Here is an 8,708-nt window from a genome sequence, read left to right on the forward strand (position 1 = left end):
AACAGTGAGCGGTGGCGTTGCCTCTGGATGAACAGGAACCCGTGGTGTGGAGGGCTGGATGAACAGTAGACGGTGGAGGGGTGGCCGTGGAGGGGTGGTTGAACAGGACCCCGTGGTGTGGAGGGCTGGATGAACAGTAGACGGTGGAGGGGTGCCCGTGAAGGGGTGGTTGAACAGTAGCCGGTGGAGTAGCGCGCGATGGAGGCTGGATGAACAGGAGCCCGTGGAGGCTGGAGGAGGTCGACGGTAGCCCGTGGAGGCTGGAGGAGGTCGACGGTGGAGATGAACAGTATCCCGTGGAGTCCCGTTTTGCGGTACGCCACACCCCTCCCGATGAATAGGACCCCCGTTTCGACCGTAGCGCTCCAACACAAGTCCGTTTCGTCCGTTTTGCGGTACGCCACACCCCTCCCGATGAACAGGACCCCCCTTTCGACCGTAGCGCTCCAACACAAGTCCGTTTCGTCCGTTTTGCGGTATGCCACACCCCTCCCGATCAACAGGACACCCGTTTCGATCGTAGGAGGTCCGTTTCCTCCGTTTTGCGGTACGCCAGGCCCCTCCCGATCAACAGGACCCCGTTTCGAACGTGACCGGTCGAACACAAGGCCGTTTCCTCCGTTATGCGGTACGCCAAGCCTCGTTTCCATCGCATGTTCCGTCCAAGCCCTCCCGATGAACACGACCATGCATTCCGTCCCGACCCAGCTGGTTGGCTCCCGATGAACACGACGACGACGCTGTTTCTCCGTTCCGACCCAGCCATGTACGTATGCGCGATAGGCGTTAGAGACCCTGTCCGTATGTACGTATGTGGTCGTATTTTCTTTCTTGCACCCTCGCCGCTATACGTACGTGTACATGCTACGTGCGCGCCTCTACTACGACACGTGCGCGCCTCTACTATGACACGTGCGCGCCTCTGCATCCACCAGTATACATGTACGTACACGTTCGCGACCAGAATGACAACGGTACGTACGCTTCGACCAGGTGGGTCCCGACTGTCAGGCACTTCCTTGCCTGCGAAGATGTAGCTGGTGGGTCCCAGCAGTCAGGGGGGCGAATCGTTTTTTTGCCCGGACGCACTTCCTTGCGTGCGAAGATATAGCTGGTGGGTCCCAGCAGTCAGGGGGCGAATCGTTTTTTTTTTCGCCCGGACGCACTTCCTTGCGTGCGAAGAGGTAGCTGGTGGGTCCCAGCAGTCAGGGGGGCGAATTGATTTTTTTGCCCGGACGCACTTCCTTGCGTGCGAAGGTGCAGCTGGTGGGTCCCAATAGTCAGGGGGGAATGTTTTTTTCGCGAAATACTGTGGCCCGTCCGGTGGGTCCCCGCTTAGCTGCAAGTGCTCAATGCACTAGGATATACTCCCTCTGTTTCTAAATATAAGATGTTTTGGAAGTTTAAATTAGACTGCCAAAACGTCTTATATTTAGGAACGAGCGTAGTATATAAAAATCTACCTCTTACTAATCTCTTGTTGTATATTCGGAAGAGAAATATGCTTTGAATCATCTCCACGAGGATGTAGAATTACATTTATGGAAGGTTCGTATTCAAATTATTAAAAACATGAAGCAATGATCTCCTTTTAAATATGTTTGACTAGTAAATGGTATTTCTATGTAGCAGCTGTGGGCGCAAGGAAGATAATACAGGATATCACCCACTTTCATGCCTTAGCTCAATAAATTGACATTAGTGAAAAGTAAAAAATGACAACTAAAGTATGTGCCTTTCTTTCCGGTTCTCAGTTACATGCTTATCTAGGTGATACCCAACATGTCAATCCTAATGTGCCACAAATTCTCGTTTCAGGAAAAAGAATGGAAAAGGAAGAGAAGAAGACAATGTTGAAGCACAAGAGCAAGAGAGGCTAGCTATACTTAAAGCAAGGAACAGTGAGGATTCTGAATGATTTGGGTCCTTTAAATTTTCAAATCTAAATGAAGATTTTGGAGGCCGAGCCAGTCAGCGACAAAATAAACGGAAAAAGGTGATCTGTTTGGTTACTGCATCTATTGTACAATTGCATCTATTGTAAAACTGCATCTTGTTACATGCTTTGCGCAGCTCACTTCGTCATGCATATTAATTCATGCTTTGCACAGTTCACTTTGTCATGCATATTAATTCATGCTTTTTGCAGTTCACTTTGTCATGCACATATTAGGTGCATGTTGATGTTAAGTTTGCACATCATCTTGTTTGCTTATTTGTAGAGCAATGTAGAAAATCCTACTGTTAAAGTAACTCGAGTTCTTAGGTCCTATATAACTAGAGATACTCCATGAGCAGCATAGATGAGATACTTTTATTCTTGTCAGCCCGCCTGAATGCACGAGAGAGCCTAGCTGTTGCTCAAAGACTGAATGCACAACCCACTACAGCCCAGTCTATGAGAAAAGCAGACCAGCAAGCCTGAGATGACGTGTTTCCAAAATAATTGAGTGTTGACTAATGCCTTAGTACTACCATGGTGCAAATTTTTAATTTTTTCCTGTGTTTTTCTTTAAGCTGGCCCGCCCAGCTATTTTGTTGTAGCTCGGCCACTGATCCAAAGTAAAACAATATTCTGCACTAGAAACAGTACAAGATATCTCTGTGTCAACTTCTGTAATAAAGTAATCTTTGCATGCCGATTGTTAATATCAGTGAGAAACTTTATCTCAAGTTATTATATGATCTTAGTTACTGTAGTTTTCAGTATGGTTGCTCTTGCCTGTCGACTTTAGCTTAGCCTCCATTTCTGAATGTCTTGAATTGATTTCTCTTCCTGTGTTTGTCACTCTTCCTATTTCCATTCCCGGTGCCATAGTAATATATAATTGTTTCTGATGAATATAAGACATACAGTGTGCTTAAGGACATGGGCGAAACCAAGTATAATTTTAAGAGGAGCATTTACGAGATCGAGCAGCTGCATGATTTCTCAATGCAAAGCTCCTAGCTGTGTTTGTGCACTTATTCTTCCAATATATTCTTAGGATATGCCTAACTACAGTTTTGTCACATGGATTCCTCCTTATTTTGTTATCAACTCACTTGAACTTAATTAGTTTATCTGTTAATGTTACTGACTTGAATTGTTTCTGAATGTATTAGGTATCAATTTGTCCATCTTTTACTAAATATAAATAAAATACAAAAATGTTGCAACAAAATGGGTCTGATTCCAGAACTAAACATATTTTTTATACCCCATTCTCAACTATATGATCTAGATTATTATGTTGTAGTTTGAAATCCAAATATAGAGATAATTACAATTGTGATCTGATTCACAACCTATATACAGGAACCTGCACCATTTTAGTCCATTTTAATCTGTATCCATTTTAGTAAACAACAAAATTAGGCGAAATGGAAATACAGAGGAAAATGAAATAGCCCACCTAAAGATTTCCTCGTAACCATTTTGATTTGTACGAGTGGTAATTTAACCTTCCAATATGGAGATATTGTGACTTCACCTAGGATAGCGGATCTCAGGCTCCTTAAGCAAGCCCTTGATGGACATGAAGACCACTAAGTTCACATATTTGTGTGCTGAGAAAGTTTCGGCCCTCTACTGTCACTGATTGCTTCCTACTTTTTTGTACAGGGACCCTGATTGCTTTGCGTGGACACTGATTGCTTATTTCTCTTGCAGGGTTACTAAAATGCGGTGTCTACCTTGTGTTGGACAAACTTGAACTCCAGGTCTACCGGAGATTAGTGAAGAAAATGTGAGTGTAAACTTGAATGTCTCCTTGTCACTATTTTACAGAATGTACCAATCCTTTTCGCTTTGCTTTCTTCTGCAGGCATATCATCCAGAGGGAGAAGGAACCATCGTCTAAGGCACATCAAATCAAGCTAGAGGTCTCTGCATCCATTTTAGTCGAGTAGCAGTCTTGAAAAAGGTGACCGTGGCAAACATTTTATCCTGTTACAAGCACATTATTTGGATGAAATGGTGTTTATTGTTGGTGGCTTATTTGTATGCCTAACAAGTTGGGCGCTTTTCTTCAGGGTATGTCATAACCTTAACCTTTAGGTTACTATAAACAAGTTTGGAACGACAAGAATATTAAATTATAAATTTTTACTGTTTTGTTACTATAACTGGATTGGAATGAGCCGTGTACATTAGCCTGATTCAAATCCTTTTCATCTCCAATGAACGATCTGTGTACAACATCAGCCTTCATTGGAACTCCATGTACTGAATAGTTTCACAGCGTGTGCTGCTACAGCCAACACCCAACAGCAAGGCAAACAAAGAAGGCATTAGAACACTTGTCCTTATGTGATGTAAAAATTGCATTTTTATTGTGCTTCCAGTACTAGTTGCATGTTAATGTATGTTACAACAGGTTTATTGTGCTATGAGAGCTCCATTTTGAGTTTTCGTTCTGTTACAGGTTTCCCAAAGATACACTACTTGGAGGTTTGGATGATCTACAAGCTACTGAAGGTTTGCAAGATCTACTATTAAGTTGGTGGAGTGATGATGTAATGCGCCTTGTTTGTTGAACCTGGAGACATTGGCTAGTCGTGCTCATTTTGTTGGTTGTTTTGGCACATAGGCCACTATATGGCCATTTTGGTTGTGCGACACATGTAGAAACATATATACTTCTCCCTTTGTGGCACTACTTCATTTTGGTTGTGTGGCACATCTATCTAGAAACATGCATGTACTCCTTTTGTGGCACAGTCTGCTTATATATGTTCTTATGTTTATGGAATGAAGTTTAAGGTTTCCGACGAGGCCTATATGTTACATAAATTGTGTGAGGTGTCCTGATTGCTTAACATAATGAATGGATATTACATCAGGGATGCGTACAATAGTTTGCTAGTAAAATCGAAGTGCTGGCATCATAACTGTCGGGAAAACATGCATGTGCAGGCAGCTGAACTGCCAGTAATTGTAGTTTCGTGTGCCCTGACCAATCTGCCGGGAGAAAATAGACTGCCGGTAAATACAACGGCCAGGGCAGAGGAACTGCCGGGAGAAATTTATCTGCCGGGACAAGTAATCCCCGGCAGCCGTTCTCGTGGCGGTTCTATCTGCCGGGAGAAACATTGTCCCGGCATTTTGTCTGCCTTTATAAGTGCGTTCTCCCGGCAGTTTTTCTGTCCTTATATCAGTGTTGTGGTGTAGTGAATATCGTTTGTTCTGCGGCGTAGCACATTATTGTATTATTATTCTTCTCTGAATTTTTTTGTGGCTGGTTTTTTGGTTTGCGTGATAGATTGAATCAACAAGCAGTAGTGTGATCTGCTGCTTGCGGTCAGTACTACGTGTGATCTCCTTCATATTTCTAGAAGAAGACGCTACACCACGGTAAAGCTTACGTGACACATTTTTGTGGGCAAAGGTCCAATGATCTCCACAAAATAACTGTCAGCATAAGTTTTAAGTTTTGTCTTCGCATCATGTGTCGGCGAAGGTACGTCATCGTGGACACACTAAGAGTCGGCAATCTCATAGCATCAATGTATCTGTCAGTAATTGGTTAATAACATGCTATGTGTCAGCATATATGTGGACCTTGACAGTTTTTCAGTCGGCATAGATGGGTACTTAGCGACTTAAAATGTGTCGGTGTACATAGGGTGTAAGGACACAGACTAAGTGTCGGCGTATGTAGACACGTGTCAATGGACTGATGGTTGGAAACTTGTGGCGCGCGATTTAGGCGCGAGGGGGAAATTTCCGGGTGTTCGTGCAAAATATCCTTCACCCCCGTGCAAAATATCCCCAACTCCACGACCCTAACCTGTGCCTGCCGCCGCCGCCCTCGTGCTCGATCCACAGTCCTGCCGCCGGCCTCGCGCTCCACCCCCGTCGTCAAGCCGTCGTCTCGAAGCTCGCACTCCCCCGCCCCCGAGCTCCACCCAGACATCCACCCATCCTTGCACTCCGCCCCCCTCCCCCCGAGCTGCATTCCTAGATCGAGCCGCCGTCCTCTCCAGATCTAACTGCCGTCCTTGCCCCCTCCCCTGACATCCTGCCGTCTTCCTCCCCAATCCCCGTCCCTGCTACTACAGGGGCTCCATCTCCGGTCCCCCGTTGCTGCCACACCTGCTGTTGCCGGGGCTCCATCTCCGGGCTCCCGTTGCAGCCGGATCTGCTGCTACTGGACCTGCTGCTGCTAGGGCTCCATCTCAAATCGAGGACATTCACCCCATTCCATTCCCCACTTCCCTGCCGCCGCCGCCCTCGCGCTCCATGCCCCCATCCCTGCCGTCGCTCCACCGCCTACGTCCCAGCCGCCCTGCCGTCGGCGTCCTCGCGCTCCAGCGTCACCCTCGTCCTTGCCGCCACCGTCCTCATGCTTCCCTGCCGCCGCCGGGGTCACAGCCATAACTCGGATTTGTTTTCTTTGCTGTTGTTCTTCCAGCCGTGAGTACCACCATGTGTGAGTAGATCGAATTGCTAGTTTGCTGCAACTTGAGAGTTGTACCGTTGGTAGCTGCGGGAGTGGTTTGGACATGTTGTTGATCTGAAGCAAGACCTGATTCCTGCTCACTTAATATGCCCCTTTTTGTTTGATAATATGGCGTAGTATTACGAAGATTACTAGTTGGATCCGTATACCACTGAGCAGCAAAAGATTATACCTTTCTTTGTTTTATTTTCTAATTCGTTGCTCAGATCGATGGTTAGATGGACATGGTACTTTAGCTCCGGAATTCTAAGCTTACATGTTTCTGAATTCTAGGTCTGCACTGGTATCATGAGTTAATCAGATGCGTGTCACCAGCTATAGTGATGATATTGCCATCATTTTCCTGTAGAGAGAGCACTGCCTACTACAATCAAACTATAGTTGCATTATTCTGTGCCAATCAGTTTTAAAAAAAAAAAATTGTCCTGAGTGGTTTTTTGTAGCTCGGGCTACATGACACCTTCTATCTGTGTCGTTCATTGGCCTCTTGTTCCTCGAGATTTGCATCAAGTCAAACAAGTTCACATGCAGAAGATGAAGTTGATTATAGACATGTCAGACTTTGTACACCAGAGAGTGAAAACAGATGAAAAAAAAGAGAACGGTCTCTTACGAATAAAAAAAAGAGGGAGCGGTCTCCTCCACAGCTCCACTGCATGCAGCACACACGAGCAGTCTCTTGTGCTACTAAAAAAAAGAGATGGACGTGAACAGTATGTTTGCTAATAAAATACTAGAGAGAGAGCTGTGAGCAGTGCGTGTCAGGCTGCATGCAACACTTTCTCTCTCTTTGCAATCGCATTTTCACTTTTACCGTTGTAAAACAACTCGCGTCCAGCACAGACGATTCTCCTTCTTTCATTTTTCTAATTTCAATTCGTGGCACCTTGAGCATCTGAGCAATCACATGGCCACACTGTTGCACTCGTGTTCCTTTGGCGCGTAGTGCAGAAAAAGATTCTAGACTGAGTCAAGTCTGCGTGCTAGTAGGAAATGAAATGCAACAGTAGAATTCCTGACAATCCTGCCTGCTAATTGTCTGACGCTGCCTCTGACCATTGCACGTATCTCAAGGTGAACCGATGGTGGTGATAGTAGGTACCATGTAGCTGGAGCTAGGAAAGAACTTTGCGCTCAAACTAATGTGTTGTCTTATTTTGTCACTTTGGCTGGTACAGTAATACCCATCTAATTGCAGTCGAGGGGATATGTGATAACTTGAAACTGAGCACAAAACGTTCTTTCTTGATTTGCATTTGGTGTAACCCCCCTTGATTGTTCTTTTTCCTCTGTCTTATAATCCTCTGATTGTCAATCCAGTCATATATTGATGATGTATTGATCTTTGTTTATCAGAAGTTTTCTACACATTGCTGCTGGATAGAGCATCTATTGCAACTACAATTGGCGATATCTACACGGATCTATACATAAAAGATAATAGGAAGTAAGCTTCTATAGTGTGATCATAGGGGTATTGGCCATACACCATGAATGATAGAGGCTGTGCAGCTGATATTCATAGTTTAATTACTTTTTCCTCCAAAGAGATACATATTTTTAGCTATAATGTGTTACCTTGCTGACAGTACATCGATATATTCTCCAATCTGGTTCAACTATGCCTATACTCTTTAGTTTTATGTTGATGTTTACACTCTCTTTCTTCTGGTCTGGAGTCTTGTATTTTTTTTCTGAGGTGTGTACTTCACTTTTATGTTGTATACACAAGTATTTTCAGATAAATAAAAGCAAGAACATTAGAGAGCATGCAGGGCCCTGAATTTGGAGAATCTAGGCGTATATCTGTACAATATTGTTGAGGTAATTTTGAATTTCTGAATCTTGGTCTGGGCTTATGCTTCTTAGTTTTTCAGTGGGTTTTGCCGGGCAACTGAAATTTCCAACTACTTCTATTAGCATTATTGCACCTGATCATGGCTGATTCTGCACTATTCCCCTTCTTTGATCTATTCGTGACACATCTAAATTCATTTGTGGATCCTTACTCTGTAGTACGGGGACCCCGAGGTCCTTGGAGCCACACACGTTCACTAGTAGAAAAACACCTAATAGTCTCGGTTCATGAACCGGGACTAATGTGCCGTTACTAATACCTCCACCCACTAGTCCCGGTTCAAACTAAAACCGGGACCAATGTGCCTCCACGTGGCCCTGTGCGCCGAGCTCAGTCAGGGGGCCTTTGGTCCCGGTTGGTGGCTCCAACCGGGACCAAAAGGCATCCACGCGTCAGCATTCCAGTGG

At 44.9% G+C, this 8,708-nt stretch overlaps 2 long non-coding RNA genes across 2 annotated transcripts in view; both read left to right on the forward strand.

Moving 5' to 3' along the window:
- The first annotated feature begins 3,631 nt into the window (after nucleotides 1-3,631).
- On the forward strand, nucleotides 3,632-4,429 carry LOC119282476. The gene is made up of 3 exons (XR_005138745.1): nucleotides 3,632-3,728; nucleotides 3,807-4,015; nucleotides 4,407-4,429. It is a non-coding gene; the product is annotated as an uncharacterized LOC119282476 (long non-coding RNA).
- Nucleotides 4,430-7,919: 3,490 nt separating this feature from the next.
- The window catches only part of LOC119282477, a 13,935-nt gene continuing 13,146 nt past the window's right edge, over nucleotides 7,920-8,708 (forward strand). The window contains exon 1 of the long non-coding RNA XR_005138746.1: nucleotides 7,920-8,267. This is a non-coding gene — a long non-coding RNA (uncharacterized LOC119282477). The remainder of the gene's footprint in view (nucleotides 8,268-8,708) is intronic.

This window comes from Triticum dicoccoides, chromosome 3B (genome assembly GCF_002162155.2).
Source record: "Triticum dicoccoides isolate Atlit2015 ecotype Zavitan chromosome 3B, WEW_v2.0, whole genome shotgun sequence".
In the NCBI taxonomy this organism is placed as follows: domain Eukaryota; kingdom Viridiplantae; phylum Streptophyta; class Magnoliopsida; order Poales; family Poaceae; genus Triticum; species Triticum dicoccoides.